General features: G+C 35.4%; 1 protein-coding gene across 1 annotated transcript in view; it reads left to right on the plus strand.

Annotated features, from left to right (window-relative positions):
• The first annotated feature begins 12,974 nt into the window (after positions 1-12,974).
• Positions 12,975-18,306, plus strand: part of LOC135079528 (protein sidekick-1-like) — a 44,232-nt gene continuing 38,900 nt past the window's right edge. Inside the window, exon 1 of the mRNA XM_063974181.1 lies at positions 12,975-13,214. The gene's annotated coding sequence lies outside the window, so the exon portion shown is untranslated. The remainder of the gene's footprint in view (positions 13,215-18,306) is intronic.

An 18,306-nucleotide genomic window follows, 5' to 3' on the forward strand; every position in this document is an offset into this window, starting at 1 on the left:
TACCATAAAAAAAACTATTTCACTCCCCAAGGAACCCTAAAACCGCTAGAGACGGCTGCTTAGCGCGTTGAAAGCAGTCCCTTGTCGCGGGCAGCTCGCTCTCATTAACTCGGCGCCTAATGACGCGTCTGCTTGTTAGCCCTCCGACCTGCAATAAATAAAAAACACTTTGAGCTAGCATTCAAAAGCTAGATGGACTGACGAATGTATGTAATGCTTTGCTGTCAATTAAGAGAAGGTTCAAGTCCTTAGGTAGGACGCCGAGGCTCTAACGGTATTCTTTAGCCTAATATGTAAGTGCCATATGAGACTGAGCCTTTCGTCAGTTTGTAAGCGTCAAGTATTACTCGTATTTGATCAAAACGATTGTTGCAGGCTATTCGTTAATATCTTTGAGGTTATATTTTAAAAGAAAAGGTTACGGCTGATTTTCTAGCATCGCGGCATCGCCTTAAGGCGTTTACTCTACTTGACAGCAACTGCTTTTAAACTAGTCACTTCGTATTTATTATCATTTTTGCCTTTTACTATTTACCAATGCTTCATTTTTAGGCAGCTAATGGTTCTTATGGTACATTCTTTGACGAAAGGCTCTTAACAACTGTTTCATTTGCTTCTATTTTCTTCAAGATTGTGTCGTGATAATCAAGATAGCAAGAGGTTTTCATCAGGTATCTGTCGAAAATATTATCCTATTCAAAGCAAAGTAACACTCTTATCCCTTAACCAGACCTACTCGTACATGTGTTGAATGGTAAGAGTTTAAAATGTTATAACCGATTTTTATATCAATTTGAACCTCTGAACTTCAAGCTCGAACTTTACCTATGACTATACCTATATACAAACCTTCCTTACGAGTTCAAATAAAACGTGACTAGAAGCCGAAAAGTCTCTATCAATTCTTCAGGGCTCCGTCGAAAATAGAGTCGGACGATCTGTCACAACTTTACCTGCGCAGTAAATTTACACAGCCGAACAGGCGAAAACTTTGAAGCAAGTTATCAAACTCTAAATTTTACAATTAACCGACCGTGTTCGTGGCACAAAGTTCCATATATTTTAGCATAGGTGAGCACCGGCTTCTAATATGCCGAGAAATATGAGCTCTTATTTCCTACTGAGAATTCGGGTACGGGTCTATAGCATAGCGTGAAAATAACGCGGCTCATTTCGATGTTTTTCTAAAGTGGCTATAATCCACATTTGCGGTGCCAATAGTTTCATTAAACCCCAAAGAACTTGCCATCCATTTCATGATTTCAGTTTCATTGCCCAATTTAAATATGCAATTTTCACGTTTATGGCATAGTAAAAGCATTTTTGGTACGCCATTAAAGTTTATAGTTTAACAATGAAAGTTTGCGTACAACACTCATTTATATTTCGAAACTTTTACAACTTGTTGCGTTGATTAGCAGTAGATGTAATATTAAATTTTCTGTAACAACATAAAATACTTCGCGAGAATTTGCAGAAATTGGTTCGCGTCGTAAATAGAAATTCATTATGAATAAGAATTTACTAAACAGTACGGCTTATGGCTTGAACAAATTCATTCGACAAGTCGAGTATTTTACCTAGTCGTTTGTGTTTCATAGCGGCTATAAATGAAGATGAGAATAATTTCGTTGACCTCATTTCACTTTAGATCTCGCGATTTTCTCGCTCGTTCCCAAGCCGCGGCCTCTGAGGCCGGGCTGCAATGGGGCCCCCGGGGGCGATCAACTATACTTATACCTGCGTTAATAACTGTGCCAGGACCGATGTCAAGGTCCACTAGAGACGAATTTTACTAAAATTATCCAGTTTTCAACTTTTACTTTCGCCTCCAAACACCACAGGGATCGACTCCGAAGAAACTTTGAAATTTATTAAATAATCGACCGGCAAATAGTAAAAACCCGTTACCTTCATGTATTATTTACGAAGCGAACTCAAAGTAAAGAGTAAGCACTGAGTGTTTTTAATGGAAGTCGTTTTTCCCGTTCCCGAAGTGAGGCATTATTAGGTTATTAAAATATTCAAGTATTCGAAATGCTATTGAAGCGTAAATCTTGGAGTCGATCGTAAAAACTGTTCCCAAGAGCAAAGAAAGTAGCTCAGTTTCATTGGATCCGAGTCGTACCATTGTCCTCATACGCACTCGAAGAAAAAAGACCAATTTCTTAGATTTCCGAAGGGCTTAGCTTCATTTCCTTTTATATCTCCCCAGATACTAAATTCGTTCAGCCAATAATAAAAAATCGTCGGGGACAGTCGGAATGGACTTGACATAAAATTTACTCGCAATCCCCGAGCAGATTGGACATTATAACGCACTTATAACAGCGCTCTGAAACGCTGTCCAGACGTGATTGGAGATTAAAATCAAAATCTTTTCACTCCGATCCTCGAAATTACGTTTCCAGAATGAGTCAAGTAAATTGGTACACGATATAAAAGCCTATTTCCTTTGAGGAGCATTGGCCACAGCGAACTATTTTATTTACTCACTCGTGGAAGTTTCGTGTCGTGATAGAAAAATATTCTTTCATGGTTTAGATTGAACATGTAGGTACTCGTATGTATTTGACGATAAAAAGGTAATATGTTTTTGCAAGTTACTCTTACTTAGACTACATTTTCTTCAAGACTATGAGCATAAACTACTCATTACAACTGTCTACAGCATTTTTGCGCACGGGTTATGCATAGCTTATTTTTATTGCTTTAATACCTAGAAATAAGAATAACAACAAAAAATTGTTCTGAATTTGCTTTTATGTGTAAAAAATAGAAAAATTCATATCAATGAATATATGAAACATGAACATAGAGATGATTTAATTTGTTGCCAAATATTTTTTTAATCTTTCTTTCTTTCATTATTTCTAATTATTAAAACATACCAAACATCCATTTAAGATTTATTCTCACAAGAGAAAATTTAAAATAGAGTCCAAATATTTATTAAAAATGAGAAGTTCTAATTTCCTGTCATGTTCCATAGAAGATTTTTCTCATAAAAATCTAACTCTATCATGCTTTCAGTATACTGACCTTGGTAACGTCGTCTCTCAAATCCCAGTATATTTTGATGAAAGCGTGCCCCTTGTTCTTCTCGAATAAGCCCCCATAATTATCTTTAAACATATCCCAATGAGAATGTGGCGTGCATCTTTAGAGACATTCTACTATGAAGATGGAACATTCAAATCGCTATAACTTCTTAAAAAGCAAATATTTTCGATTTGTAATCGCACTTTTTTATATAAATTTGCTTATATAATCAGAATATAATAAGTAAAATCCATGCGCAAAAAAAAAAAATTTTTTTGTCGACCGGTGTTATCAACCCAACCCATTTCAACAGAGATTCTTCTAATTATAACCGTTTTTTTTATACATATTTTATTAAATAGAAGGTAGATCATTACAAAATGTATCGGATATTATAAGCTAGCAATGAATCTACTTGTATAAAGTTTGTTATAGTCGCCCAAGTACCTCATCTGTACATAGTAATTATACCTACTTATATTATTATTACAAAAACAATATTTTTTTTTTCACCTCACTGTAGCAGTTTTAAAGATAATAAGGGTATCGAAAACAACAAGATTATCCAGCTTTACCTCTATTATAAAGAATTTAATCTATTATGGTAACTACGCATAATAAAATAAGATAGAGTTCATTTTTTAGAAAGTCGTGCCGGAGGATAAAAAATCAGTTTTAAAGTAATTAATTTTAATTTGTTTTTGCTGTTGTATATTTTAGAAATAGCGTTTATCTTTAATGTTGAAAAACACAAAGGGATGAACATCAAATTATTATTTATAATGATTTTAAAAGGTAACATTTACAACTATGAGTAGCTCAACCATCTAGCTAGGACCTTTTATGTACGTGGGCTGTCTTTGATCAAAGGTACATAGGTTCAAAGAAGAGACTCTACAAAGAACTAATCTACAACATTCAATTTAAAATATTTTGTACCTCTTCTTTAATTAATGTTAATAAACTTGTTAATTATTACAAAGGAGACTTTTTAATTAGGACAACTAATGGCTTGTACTCTGAAAATTTTGTATATGTGAACTATTTTTCTTTCTTTCTATTTATAAGTACCTACTGCATAAATGACTCATGAAAAAATTGACACATCACTAGCAAAGGCATACGTATAGGTATAGTTGTTGCAATTCACGAAGGCGAGTGAGCTTTAAATGTGTGGTGGCTCGCTACTGTTCCTTTTTCAAAAGTTTTGATAGACATTACACTATCGTTATGTGCATGTACACGTACACACACAAGTAAAGCTCACTCGCCATCGTGAGTTGCAAGAACTATACAAAATTATACAGACGATATCATATCCGACTAATACTATACTTTTTTTTTGCTAAATCACCAAAATACAACCACTTAAGATGCCCCAGTGTAAAGCTTGTCATGTCGTAGTCTGTATGTCGTTTTATAAACCTTCTGTTGCGATGCCTGGGGCTGACTGGAAGTTCCGGGAAACTTTAGTCTGCTCCTTACATTTCAAGACCAAATAATCCAAGTTCTCATATACCGTAACACCGCAAAGGATCTCAAGGCTTAGCAGTCCCTAGATTATTGAATGAAATTAAATGTAACACCCACGTGTTTCTACTAAGGCAAATTGAATCCTTTGAATTGCGTAGGTTGAGTTTATGTTAATATTTACTTGACTTTTCTTTGTTTAAAATTTGGTAAGGTTTTCTTTTGGTGTCAATTGACCTTTAGGAAATCAGTAAAAGTTACCTCCTTTCTTTGGTTATACAAAACCCAATATTTCACTTATTGAATTTTACGTTGCTCTATCAAGTAAGTTTCTAAGAAAAATGCTTTGACGGACGAATGTGAGTGATCTAACAATCTCGTTTGCACAAGAGTTGTACGGAACCCAAAAATAACAAATGAATACAGGAAAAAGGGGGAAATATAACAACATTGCGGTAAATTATGGGAGTCATACTCAACAACGTAAATCATATTGTTTTACGTTATGCACTTGTTAAAAGCGTGGGAAATGTAATTTTAAAATAAAACGTTATTCTTGTTTTATTTTATTGCGTCTATCGTATTATGTAAGGGTCGTTTCTTTTACTTTATTGAAGCTAAGAAAAAGGACGTAGATGTTTCCAAATAAAGTCATTAAGTTACGATGAACTTGAAAATTGCCGCCGACCCAGTGTAATTAAACTATTAAGGCTCACCTAGAGAAGGACGTCTAAAACGATCGTGGGACAAAGTTTATATAGCGGCGCAGGCGTAGCTTTTACCGGGCAAAGTTTTAACTGCACGGCGTTTACTCAAAATGCAAATTACACGCTCCATACAGACAAGGTGGTGTTAGACACCCCACAGGATGTGATACACGGGACCCCAATATTAAACCACACGAAAACGCTATAAATTTCTAACCTGCCGTGTTGTACGCTGTAATTTTCAACAGACCGTGTTTACACGTATTTAAGTCTGTGGCCACGTGGAATCGGCGGGCGTAGGCGTGATATTTAGCAATTTCCATAGTTCTACTACGATCACAGTTAAATAGTGAAAGTAATAATAAGAAAATAGTTACTTTTTTTTTGCATTTTAATAGCTATAGCATCCTGTACCTAGTGCAATATAAATGATAATACCTACCTCTAAAGTTCTGAGAAGGGTATTAAGGAATTTATTGACAACTAAGGCTGGGTTGCACCATCTTACTTTAACTTTAACAAACGTCAAAAATCTGTCAAACTGCATACAAAAAGCACCGGTTATTGTTATTGTTACGGTTAAAATGAGGTTTGTGCAACTCAGTCTAAGTATCATCATCATCATCATCATTTCAGCCATAGGACGTCCACTGCTGAACATAGGCCTCCCCTAATGCTTTCCACGTTGATCGATTGGTAGCGGCCTGCGTCCAGCGCCTCCCTGCTACCGTACCGGAAAACGCAGCGTGGGACATCCACCTACAAGGTGGACCGATGACATCGTAAAGCCTAAGTATATTTCAATCTATTGTCGATTCGTTCGGGTTCGATTTGTTTAATAAAATACCATTACTCAAAATCGCTCCCGCTTCAGTTATCTTTTGTGAACAATCCCTGAACCCTTGAGAGTGAGTCAGGTATCATTTTTTCAGTTAGCTGTGGGGTGTGTGAGTATAATTTGTGACAGTAAACAGAACTGTAAACGTTTGAGAGTCTAAAATGATTGGCGCAAACAAAATGCGAACAGTTGTTAACGATAAATGGGATTGTTACAGTTACACGATAAAATGGAATGGGATTGTTTTATCGTGAGAGCAAACCTTTTTTGTAGATCAATTAGCATTTCCATTAATCATTTTTTCCTATCGACATTTTATAGGTACTAATATTATCTGAAAACAAACTCAACTCAAACCTCAACTGGCATCCGCAGAATACCTACCAGTGGTCGTAACGCGCTCTCTGCCGTCACGGCGAATACTGAGCTGATGCCATTTTGGTGCTTGTACCCGTTCTGTTATCTAGTTTTAGTTATTATCTTGCTGTGTACTTGCATCGAATAAATACTTTTCTTTCTTTCTTTCTAAGTTATCAAATGAAAATTTCCCCAAAAAATTACATAACACAACTCACGGCTTTGAATGTTGAATTAAAGTTTCATCTCCGATTTTTAATGAAATGTCATGTTTCGTCACATCAGCTAAACAATACAACAACATTTTGCGGCAAACCTGCAACTACTAAGACCGAGTCCACCACAAAATTTTCTTCACGGTGACACACAATAGTGATGTTCCAATTACATTTGTTTGTAAATTACATAAAATATTTTTTGGGAAGATTATAATACCTATTACAATGGAAATTTACGCTTAGAAATGTATTTATTGGCTTCAGTGCGAAATATTGACTACAAACTACACGAAAAACAAGAATTAGAAAGCAATTGGAGGTATTGGTTACATAAAACTGATGACTTTTCAGAGCAAATATAAAGTGTAAAAAGTTTTATTTTTATTTTCTTTATTAGGAAAACATACAGCTTATAAGTATTTTACACACAGATAGTATATATTGTTGGTGAACGGTTTACAACAACAACAGCACACTGGTGGACGTGAAGCTGAAAAAAAACATTTGTAAAACTGGTACATCACTAGCAGAAGGCATTCTTAAGTACCTTTAAAGTGATCGACGAGTGCTCGACGAGCTTATGGCATTGTTTAAGTTAAATTCGCTTTGTTGCTCGAGTCTTTTGCACAACAACTTTATTACAGCCTGTTACGTTTTATCACTTGCTTGAGGATTGGGTAATGACGTGGGTTTTGTTTATTAGCTTAGTAATTAATTAGGTAACAACAAGTGTCTGAAAATACAGTTATAATTGCATAATTGGTGTAACTCAAAATCTAATTTTTTTTTTTAATTTAGGCTGCGTTTCCACCAGAAATATGCGAGGATGCTTTCTATTGGTTCTTTACAAACACATCTCTCGCACATCTCTGGTGGAAACAGCCTTAGGACTCTGTACGAGTAACAGCCAATAATACCAGATCCAAAGTTTTATTAAGTGAACAAGGACGTCATGACCCAATTTGTTTGAAAATTATTTTTCTCTTTATTTTAAAACATTCATTTGAATATACTTGTTATCTTTTATGTTATTGGCTATAACTTAGTAGGTATGTCGTAGGAGTCGAGGGTAAGCAACTTCACGTATGAATTTCATCACACAACCAACATTAATCTCACTCGTCCGCTAAACAAAAATGATAAATTCATAATTCTTTTAAAAGGCATATAAATTACAAACTCCTTAATTTTATATTTATCAATTAGGCGCCAGCTTAACCCGTTTTGACCGATGTCAGGACCCCTGTTACTAATTAAAATAATTCCACCATGGTCGAACGTGTCAAGGTCCCGTTTATATTAATGGATAGGATTTAATATAATTGAAAGCTTTTATTCTTCCAAATGTGTTTTCTAGTTGATTAAAAAATGTTATGAATGATAGGGTTTGAAGTTGGGGTGGGTCATTAAAAAGATGTTTATCGTACAATTTAATTTGAGTCCATGAATGTATTTATTAATGTAAATGTTTGAATGAATCAGGAAAATAATAAACCGGTATAAAATAAGAGGTGAAATAGAATATAAACCTGTAAATATTTGACAGCTATAAAAACAATCGGCAATATAATTTCAGATGAAAATCTATTATGTATGTATAGGTGTATGTTTTTAGTTCATCATCATCATCATCATTTCAGCCCCAGGACGTCCACTACCACCCAACCCCACCCACGCCTCCCTCAATGATTTCCATATCGCCCGGTTGGTAGCGGCCTGCATCCAGCGCCTTCCTGCTACCTTTATGTTTATAGTTAAGCACTATAAACACAATAATAGTATTGGTAGAATGTACGCCTGCGCTTGTTTTTTAAAATAATCAAAATGCACACCATAAATCCAAACATAAGTATATCAGTAAAAGTAGCTTAAATATAGTTCTCGGCTCCAAATACGCGTATTTATTCACAGCAGGGACTATTATTTAGGCTTCCGGCAATGTCAGCTGCTAACATAGTTAATATTACTGCTCTGATATTAAATATTCAGTATGTTGTTGTCGAAACGTTATTCTAAGCGAGTTAAGTGCATTATAATTAGCATACGAGGAGGCTATGTTTAATCCGATCCTGGATGTATTGCCATATCAAGTCGGGCACTTCTTGAGTCACTCGGCATCTGCATAGATGCAGTCTTGCATACGATATGACGTCACATGTTTAGGCAACGAAACCCGTGACGAGAGAGATGGTGTGACATAATAGCGTAGAGTGTAGACTTCTGTAACACATTTGGAATTTACGACACAGAAATAATAGAAATAGTGTGCTAGTAGTTAAGTAGTATAATCAATATAAGATAATGTTAATGAACAATCTTTTAGATTCTAGCTTTCTAATAATGTAACGATGATTGGTAAAACTTTAACAATAAAAAATAAATAAACAATACTGATTACCCACTATTGAAATTAGATTTTATATGTAGCACAAAAGAACGTTCAAGTCAATGTATTTTTTTGCCAAAAATGCGTAAGTAATTGATGGTTTAAAGCGAAGTCGCTCTTTGATACGTAATTTTGTCTTTTCGAGGAAGATGTGCGTTTGATTTATGAGTTCTTGACATTCGACATCTTATTTTAATCTGAGAAAATGAGCTTGTGGCGTATCTTCGCGGAACTTTTATGTTTCATGAAAATCAATAATCTATTTTTTGTGCTGATTTATAGAGCTCTCGTATTGTTTCAATTTCTCAATTTATACTTACTTTCTTCATTTCTTTCGGCGAAGGCAACAACCTAACATATTGGAAATATTGAAAATAACTCCCATTTTCGCATTTAAGTTTCGGTTTGAAACTAAAATAACTTATAGTCGCGAGCAAATCCATTATAAACAAGCAACTTTAATATCACATGTGCGTAGCAATCTCATAAGTGATTCAAGAAAAAGTATCATTTCGCTGCCATCTTTTCATCTCCAATATTATGCGGCAACATAATAATGTTAAAGTTATAGTGCTCTGAGGAGGCGGCGAGCGATAGAGAATGTCTACCGCTTGTATTTAATGAGTATTGAAAAATATAAGCGCCGAATAACGTTAAACGAAAACACAAGACTAAAACCTTTATTACAAAACCACACAGCTTAAAAAGTCATTTACCAATAAAAACAAACATATACATAGTACGCAGAACTGACGGCCGATGGGGCAGCTAGATTATGGAGTGGAGGCCACTTACCGGAGAGCGCAGCGTAGGAAGTCCACCCACAAGGTGGACCGACGAGCTCATAAAGGTAGTAGGAAGGCACTGGATGTAGGCCGCTGCCAACTGGTCATCTTGGAAGTCATTGGGGGAGGCCTATGTTCAGCAATGGACGTCCTATGGCTGCAATGATGATGATGATGAAATTACATATATCTTACATACGATATAAGCTACAAACTTTGGTTAAATCATTATAAAGATGTTAATCTCACTTCAAGATTACATTTTCTTTAAACAGATTACTAAATGAAGCTACAGAACGCTTTATAAACTAAGTGCTACGTCTTCGTAGCGGCACGTAGTATGCAATTGTACTCGTAGCTACGAGAGAACTTACTACGTGCGTACGTAGCACTTTGTAGCAGCTCAACAATGCATTTAATTTTAAAAGGAGTATGTAGCTAGAGCAAATTGAATGGTAAAGCAGTGTTGAAGTTCCTTTGCTTTACCAGTGGTGATTAAATTTAGTATGAGCTAAGAACTAGATTACCTTGAAGTCTGGTTTGAAGTTTTTATTGCTTACTAAATTAACACCATACAAGTTTTAGAACTAGGCATAAATGCCTTAAAGTCTACGCAGATGTGTGGAGGTAGAGTTCAAGACTTACTTTGAATTATGTTGGAAAACGGCTTAGATTTAGTTACATGTAATTTCACTTTTGGTTGCATTAACAATTTATGAATTAGATTAAGGCTGAGTTACACCACCTATCTTTGGCCGTAACTATAGCGATAACCGCTGCTTTTTGTATAAAGTTTGACAGATTTTTGACGTTTGTCAAAGTTAAAGTAAGATGGTGCAACCCAGCCTAAGATTTTAACTTTGAATTGGAATAAAATAAATTTTTGTCAAAAGGTTTAATATTTTACAAGTTTGTCCTAGAAATTGGAACTCAATTTTTCCTAAGCTCCTTGATAATGCGTTATCAAGCAATAAAATTGTAGCGACAGTAAACGAGCGGGGCGGTTGCTATTTTCATTAAGGCATTAAGTCAACCTGCGAGGGAGGCATTAATCTGTTTACGGGATATCACGTTACGTAACCAGCCTACCTGGTATTACGTCGGGTTATTACAAGTACGCTCCTCGAACTCAATATACCGGATATTAATTAAATAATTACAGTTTTGCCTCGGGAAGCATTTGATTACGCTATCAATGGAACGGCGTTATAGGATTTGGTCAAGAGGCTGCCAAGAGTCACTGTAGTTATTACAATTTGGGCAGCATTCATTTTTGTAGTTACCCTGTTTCTCAACATCGAATCCATGTAATCTGATAGAAATTTAATACTATAAGGCTGGGTTGCACCATCTTACTTTAATTTTGACAAACGTCAAAAATCTGTCAAACTCCATACAAAATACACCGGTTATCGTTATAGTTACGGTCAAAGTTAGGTGGTGCAACTCAGCTTAAGAATTAATAGCTCGTTATGTACAATTATTTACGTAAAATTACGCCAACCAGCAACGTAGTTATTGATAAAATAACACTCTATTATTTATGAAGAAACCAAATAATATTTTACTGGAAAAGAAAAAGACGGGCCAACGATAATTGAGATATTGTACCAAATATTTTAAAAGTTGACTTTATATAATTTGGTTGGATTATTAAGTTTCACGGTCAATTTCGGTTAAGTTCGTCATAAAAAGAGCACGTGTATTTATTTCGGGAATGCTTTTACAGGCTACCTTTATTGGCACTACTCAAAGGCTGCTGGAATAAAATTTTTAACTTCAATAGGCTTCTTTTGTTTTGTTTATTTTAGTACTTCAACCTCTCAGACAAAGGACTAAAAGCTGCCTGTTTATGCCAATTGTAATCTGCCAAAATTATTTTATTATTTTAATACGTCTCAAAATACGTACTAAACATTAATGACGTAACATAATGTTGAATGAAACTGCTAACAGGCAGCAACTAGTCTGAGACCTGAGATTGTAGATGGCATATAAACAAGTTTTTTGTTGCATATTAATGCTGCAATAAATAGTTTTTAGTCTAAAATACATATAAGTTTATAAAATTTCTTGAAATTATTGCTCAAATATTGGCTGAAATGATGAGAATAATGGAGCATTGTTTGCATCTAAGCTTAAGTTTGAATCGAGTTTTATATATTCTCAACGGAGCAAAACTCCAGAAATACGAAGCCCCGGGAAACGAATGACAGTCGATTGTTTTATTGCTATTACCGTAAGAAAAACAGGAGCGTGAACACTTGTTCCTTTTTGCGAGGTTACCCGTCGGGGCAGCGGGTAGCAACAGAAATGGGAAAGAGCTATTCGCCGCAAATGTACCGGTATTACTGGCAGTGTCAGTCACGTTGGGGAACAAACAGCTAATCTCGTTCCAATGGAAAGAGCGGGAACAAGTTATCACGGCGGAATGCCGCGGGACAATGGAAAAACGGTGTTTTGAACGAGGGTTGGCAATTATAATTGAGTTTTCGTGAGAGTTGCCAGAAAAAAAATCTTATTTATTGATTTACAAACGGTTAGCCTCTTTTAAAAATCAACAATTCATCGCTGTCGTTAGCAACGAGTTGTATGCGACAAACTGACAATGTGGGTTACGAAAAATTCTTGGAAAAAAGTATACCTTTCATGTCACCGTATTTTCCTTTGTGTAATTTGATTGGGAAAAATAATTCAATGACTGATAATATAATAAATATCAATGGGAAGTGAAAAAAAATCTTTTAACCATATTGACAAATATTAATAAAAGCTTTTTTTATGAACTGGTATCGTACTAATACTATAAAGACAAACAATTTAACGATTTTTTTTAATATTTAAACGAGTTATGTTTATTTAATTTGTATGCTCACTGTCCTCAGTCCTGTTAACAATTTAAAAAAATAGAGTATTTCTTGAAAATAAAACTTTTCAATTAAAGAAGCTGAGATTTACTGTGCACACTTAAAGCTAAGACATTTCTCTCCTCGAGTAACGAAAACAATAAAAGCATCTACACACTGTCCCGAAAAGGTTTATCTTCGACTAATGCGGGAGAGCAGCGTTTACGGGCGCGTTCACAATGGCTTCAAAGGAAAGATGGTAAGTGCGCATGTACGCCGCCGCGCCATGAGCGCCCGGCTAAGTACCACTCCAGTCCGCGTACGGAATCCACGCGCGCTGCGCTCCATCGCGGCTTCGCGCAACACCGCACCGAACGAAATGTAAACACATTTTTTTTTAATCAAAACTCAGTGCAAAGGAATCAAGTGCCACACAAACAAAGTGTTTAACCACCAAAAAGTTCTACAAGACTCAGTGCGAATTTTTCGACAACAGCGAACGGCATTTAAAAGTTTCAAATTTTACCGCCGTCGCGTAACGTGCTCGAAATTAAAGCGCTCCCAGGTAAATAATAAAATAAGTCAAGGCAATAACCATTACCCAAATATTTTACGGGCGACTTTACAAAGTCACAAAATGGAACTAAAGATTACTTTTAATGTGTACTGCCAACATTAATCAGAACTCTTATCACGCGACCTCGCTCTTTATAGCTCCATGACTCTTAATGTTAGCGTCTTTGTCTCCATTTTTGTCAAAATTACTTACACGCATGATATCTTTTATGTCCCTTTTGGGCATAATGAATGAAAAGATGCGAACTAGTTCCACTAAATCGCCATAGTTTTACGTTATTGCTTTCCTTTAATCTTTTTAGTGGCGCACATAATGCTGACTGGAAAAACTTTTTAATTAGGTATGTTTGTTAAATTCCTTTCTTGGCTTTTATGTGATTGTTAACTATTCCAGTTTTAACTGCAGACCTAATCAATTCGAAGGTGAAATCCGGCTATAAATTAAAATAATGATTTTCATTTATAGCCGGCTTTCTAGGTGGCTTGGCCACTGTGGTCATTTACTTTTTGATCGATTTTACATGCTTCTATATGCCAAAGATACAATCAAAGCCGACAATAATATATGGTTCGTATTGTTTAATGATGACACTATCCGTTCGCTTTTTGTTTTGGTTACGTTAAAGTGTAATAAGTTCTGTAAATTTTGACTACTAGGTCGCATTTTACTAGGTCGAATTAATAATTGGATTGGTGAAATGAAATCACACATAGTTTACTTAAGATATTTAAAAATTAACAATACAGAACCTTTTTAACGATGTTCATATAAAATCAGCTGAGTATAAAAATAGGCCGTTGCACCGCATTGCTGTCCTCAGTCTTCCACATTATTCTCTTTTATTTGAGAAACGGTTTTATTCATTTATCCATAATCAATGCAACAGCCTTCGATATTACACACGTTTAAACTGGTTATTACAGTTGTGGTAAAACACAGTTTTGGTGGTATTTAACCTTCACATTAATACGTTGGTTACAATCAACATATTATTTTGTATTTACTTACTATACCTATTATCTGACCCGACAGCGTTCAAATGTTTAAAAAGTACAGATACACATGCTCATTACTACTAGCACAATGAGAATGTTACTAGGTATGCAAAATCACTTGAAACCTATGTTACAGTTAGGCTTTTAAATTTACAAATACATTAGTTTTTATTTCATTCAAAAATACCCAGTAGTTATGATTTTATAGGCATTCAAAGTTCGCTTAAATATTGAGTCCCGCCGACGGTCACGTGACCCCGCGTGACGTACATTCACAGTGTCCGCTCACTAGAAAACGGATATAAACATACTTAAATAATTTTTTTTTTGTAAATTCAAACTTTTTATACATATTAACACCCAGACCCATCACAGAAATTAAAATTGAACCAAACCCAAACTTGATGCGATTGTGTCGTTTTATTGCGAATTACCTTCCAGCTCCATCATTAGACCCTGATTACTATATAGAATTAAAGTACTCATCAATACAAAACGAACGAGCCCAAACTCGATGGATTTAAGTCGTTTTATTATAGAGTTCCTATGGCCACCTTCCAGCTCCATCATCAGATCAGCTCCATGTCATCATAATATTGCATGGTCATCCAAATCACATGCGTTTGCGAAATTTCAGCTTAATCGGTTGCCTGGAAGTGGGTCTTAATTCAGCTTGCAAGATTCCACCCATACAAATATGAGCCAGTCACTGTAATATGACGTCACGCGCATAAAATGGCGGGCCGGCCGCCGCCCGCACTTATAAAATTCAATATCTTGGAAACTTATTGACGTATCGAAATAATTCTTTCACGTGTATTTTTTATTTTTAACAGAAAATACAGAAAGCTAAAAAACAAAATTAGTGAACATTCTTCATTGCTACTTAGTAGCATGTATGTCGAAACATTGCTAATAAATAAGCATGCATGAGTATACCTCATCTACCCTGTTTGTGCCGTCTGGAGTGCCACAGGGCTCGCTTCTTGGGGCCATTATTGTTCACAATTTTTATCAATGATATTGGCGCTTGCTTTTCTCACAGCAAAATATTATTGTACGCTGATGACATGAAAATAATATGCCCTGTCCGAGACGAATCAGACTGTCTTAATCTACAACAAGATTTGAATGTTTTTCTAAGTTATTGCTCATTGAACCATCTCGATCTTAACATATCTAAATGCTATATCTGCACATTCTCTAGAAAACCCCATACAATAGCCTATAATTATACTCTCGATGATACAATCATCTCTAGAGTTGATTATATGCGAGATCTCGGCGTTGTATTTGACTCCAAGCTTCTATTTGAGAACCACATTGACTCGGTTGTGGCTAGGGCCAGTAAGGCGCTGGGTTTTGTTCTGCGGATGTCCTCTGAATTTACCGATATAAAGACTGTGAAAATGCTTTATTGTGCCTTCGTGCGCAGTCATTTAGAGTATGCTTCGCAGGTGTGGAACCCAGCCTATGAAACATACGTTACAAGGTTGGAGTCTATACAGAGACGATTTTTACGGCATCTGCAGTACAAATGCCGCGTCTTTATAGAAGACTACACACAGCGGTGCAGGCGCTTCCACTTCTTGCCATTGTATATGCGAAGAGACCTAAACGACATCGCATTCCTACTAAAAATATTTCAAAATCATGTGGACTCCTCAGAGCTTTTAAGTCGTTTTCATATTAATACCCCCAAAAAAGTTACACGACACTTTAAAATACTGCAAGCACCCTTGACTCGAACCAACTATCGCAAAAATTCGTTTGTAATTAGAGTTCCTGATCGATTTAATTCAGTTTGTGATGACATGGAACTAGACTTATTCAATACCCCTATCAACTAGTTCGAAACAAAATTTAAAAATCTTTTTTTTGTTAAATAGTATAGTTTGAACTTCATAAATTAACATCGTTCTGTCCGCAATAATATTTATTAATTGTATAACTATAGGTGGAAACTTTTAATTGGCCTTACTTTAATCATAAAAATCACCTAACGTAACATTTAGCTGTAAGTTTTCCAAAAAATTTTAAAATAAAATAAATAAAAATAAATAAAATAAAATAAAAACTACTGAACGGAAACTTTACATTATTACTATTTATACGTACTTACATCAAAATAACACACTTAAACGCTTATAATATACTCAACATCAAATAAACCGCACCTTCCGCGACGCGAACTTTAACGATTTTCTTCTGACACAATCATGGTGCCCCAACAATATTGGTGTTATTTGAAAGCCCAATAAATATCCTTAAAGAAAAACACATTTAATTTCTTAATAAATGATTAACATATACCATAAATGTGACTTGAAAAAATACCTCACTTTGGGCCCACCTATGGGATCAATTAGACCAATTTTTATGATTATAAAACCAAATAATGATTTCACGTGTCGTCTTTAACAGATGGATAGCGATTAATCCCAACTTAACAGTTTTATAGCCATAAAAGTTGGCTTTAGCGTAACTAACTATTTTTTGAAGAAGTGACTCTGAATCCTTCTAAAGACACATTTTTGGGGTAAAAACCTTTCCTATAATGAAATGAAGGTTAGAACTAGGCTTTTAAATGATGCCAATATTGGTGGGAAGTGGGGATGCATACGTTTGAAAATGCTTGTAGCGGGAGGTGCGATTTATTTGATGTCGAGTGTATAATGATCTGTAATTTTAATTTCACGCGGGCGGAGCCGTGAGCAATAAATAGCTTAGGCTGAGTTGCACCATCTAACTGTAACGGTAACTGTGACGATAACCGGTGCATTTTGTATGGAGATAGACAGATTTTTGACGTTTGTCAAAGTTAAAGTAAGATGGTGCAACCCAGCATTCAATTATTTTTGACGGGCTAAATTTCGGGTTGAGTTCATTCTGAAAGCGATCTTCACTTATTTGACTTAGGTCAGTTGGGAGATGCCGCGGGCATAATTCTATTGTCCGGCACAGAGTGACAGGGATATAGCCCCTTATTTGGCCTACTATTATGATGACGGGTGCGATCAGCATCCTTATCTCTTACCAATTTATTAGAATTACTAGCTGACCCAGCAAATGTTGTTTTGCAGAGGTGGAAATTGTTAACGTCCTATTCTCAGACCTACTGAATATACGCACTAATCTCAGGAACTTCTGGTCCGATTTAAAAAAAATCCTTTCATTTTGGATAGTCCATTTATCAAGCTATATAACATCGCCCTACGGCCAATAGGGGCGAAGCAGTAAAGAAAAATGTTGCAAAAACGTGAAATGTGAAATATTATTCAAACCATTTTCACATGTACGAAGTCGCGGGCACAGCTAGTAAATTATATTGGAACTCCGTGCGTTTATAAGGTTGTTAACATAAATATTTAATTATTTACCTGATGGAAATAGACTGTTTATTTGTCTGTGGGCTGAGTGTGAGTTTACATCAAACGCGCTCTCTAGTGAGCGCGTTTAAAAAATGTATGAAAATTTTAGTTCTTGAGAGTTTCCGTTAGGGGTGCTGTACAATCCGTCATACATTTAAATGTCATTTTTTTACTTCTCTGATGTAAACTCGCACTCAGCCCTTGCTGCTTTAACTGGGCTTTCTCAATCGTTCACTGATAATATTATATGACATTATAAAGAAACATTTCTCCCCTAAAGCAGTAAAGAGCTGTCAATTATGTATGAATGACTATTACGAGTATGGTATTTTTAGTCACGATATTACAACCCTTTACATAAATAAAGACTCATTTAGCGTCTACTAGAACATTTTACCTTGTAAAGTGTATGTCATATGCGTGGTGGACTTGTTAAATCTATTTTTAATTATAATGGATATTCAGTTCTTAACAAGTAAAACATTTTACCATTTGCTGTTGTGGCGATGGAAAATCTAACTGTAATAAAGTATATTTCCGCGTTTAAGTAAGATTAACCCAGATACTCCTGAAACTTTTTATACTTGTCAATTTTTATAAATTTTTAGTATGTTTCTAAATAGAGGTCAAGTATCCACAGAAAAATATTAGAAAAATTCTTGGTCAACTGGAAAAGCCGGAAAATGGGTGGTGTTTTAACACCTGGTCGGAGAA

This window comes from Ostrinia nubilalis, chromosome 16 (genome assembly GCF_963855985.1).
Source record: "Ostrinia nubilalis chromosome 16, ilOstNubi1.1, whole genome shotgun sequence".
Lineage (NCBI taxonomy): Eukaryota > Metazoa > Arthropoda > Insecta > Lepidoptera > Crambidae > Ostrinia > Ostrinia nubilalis.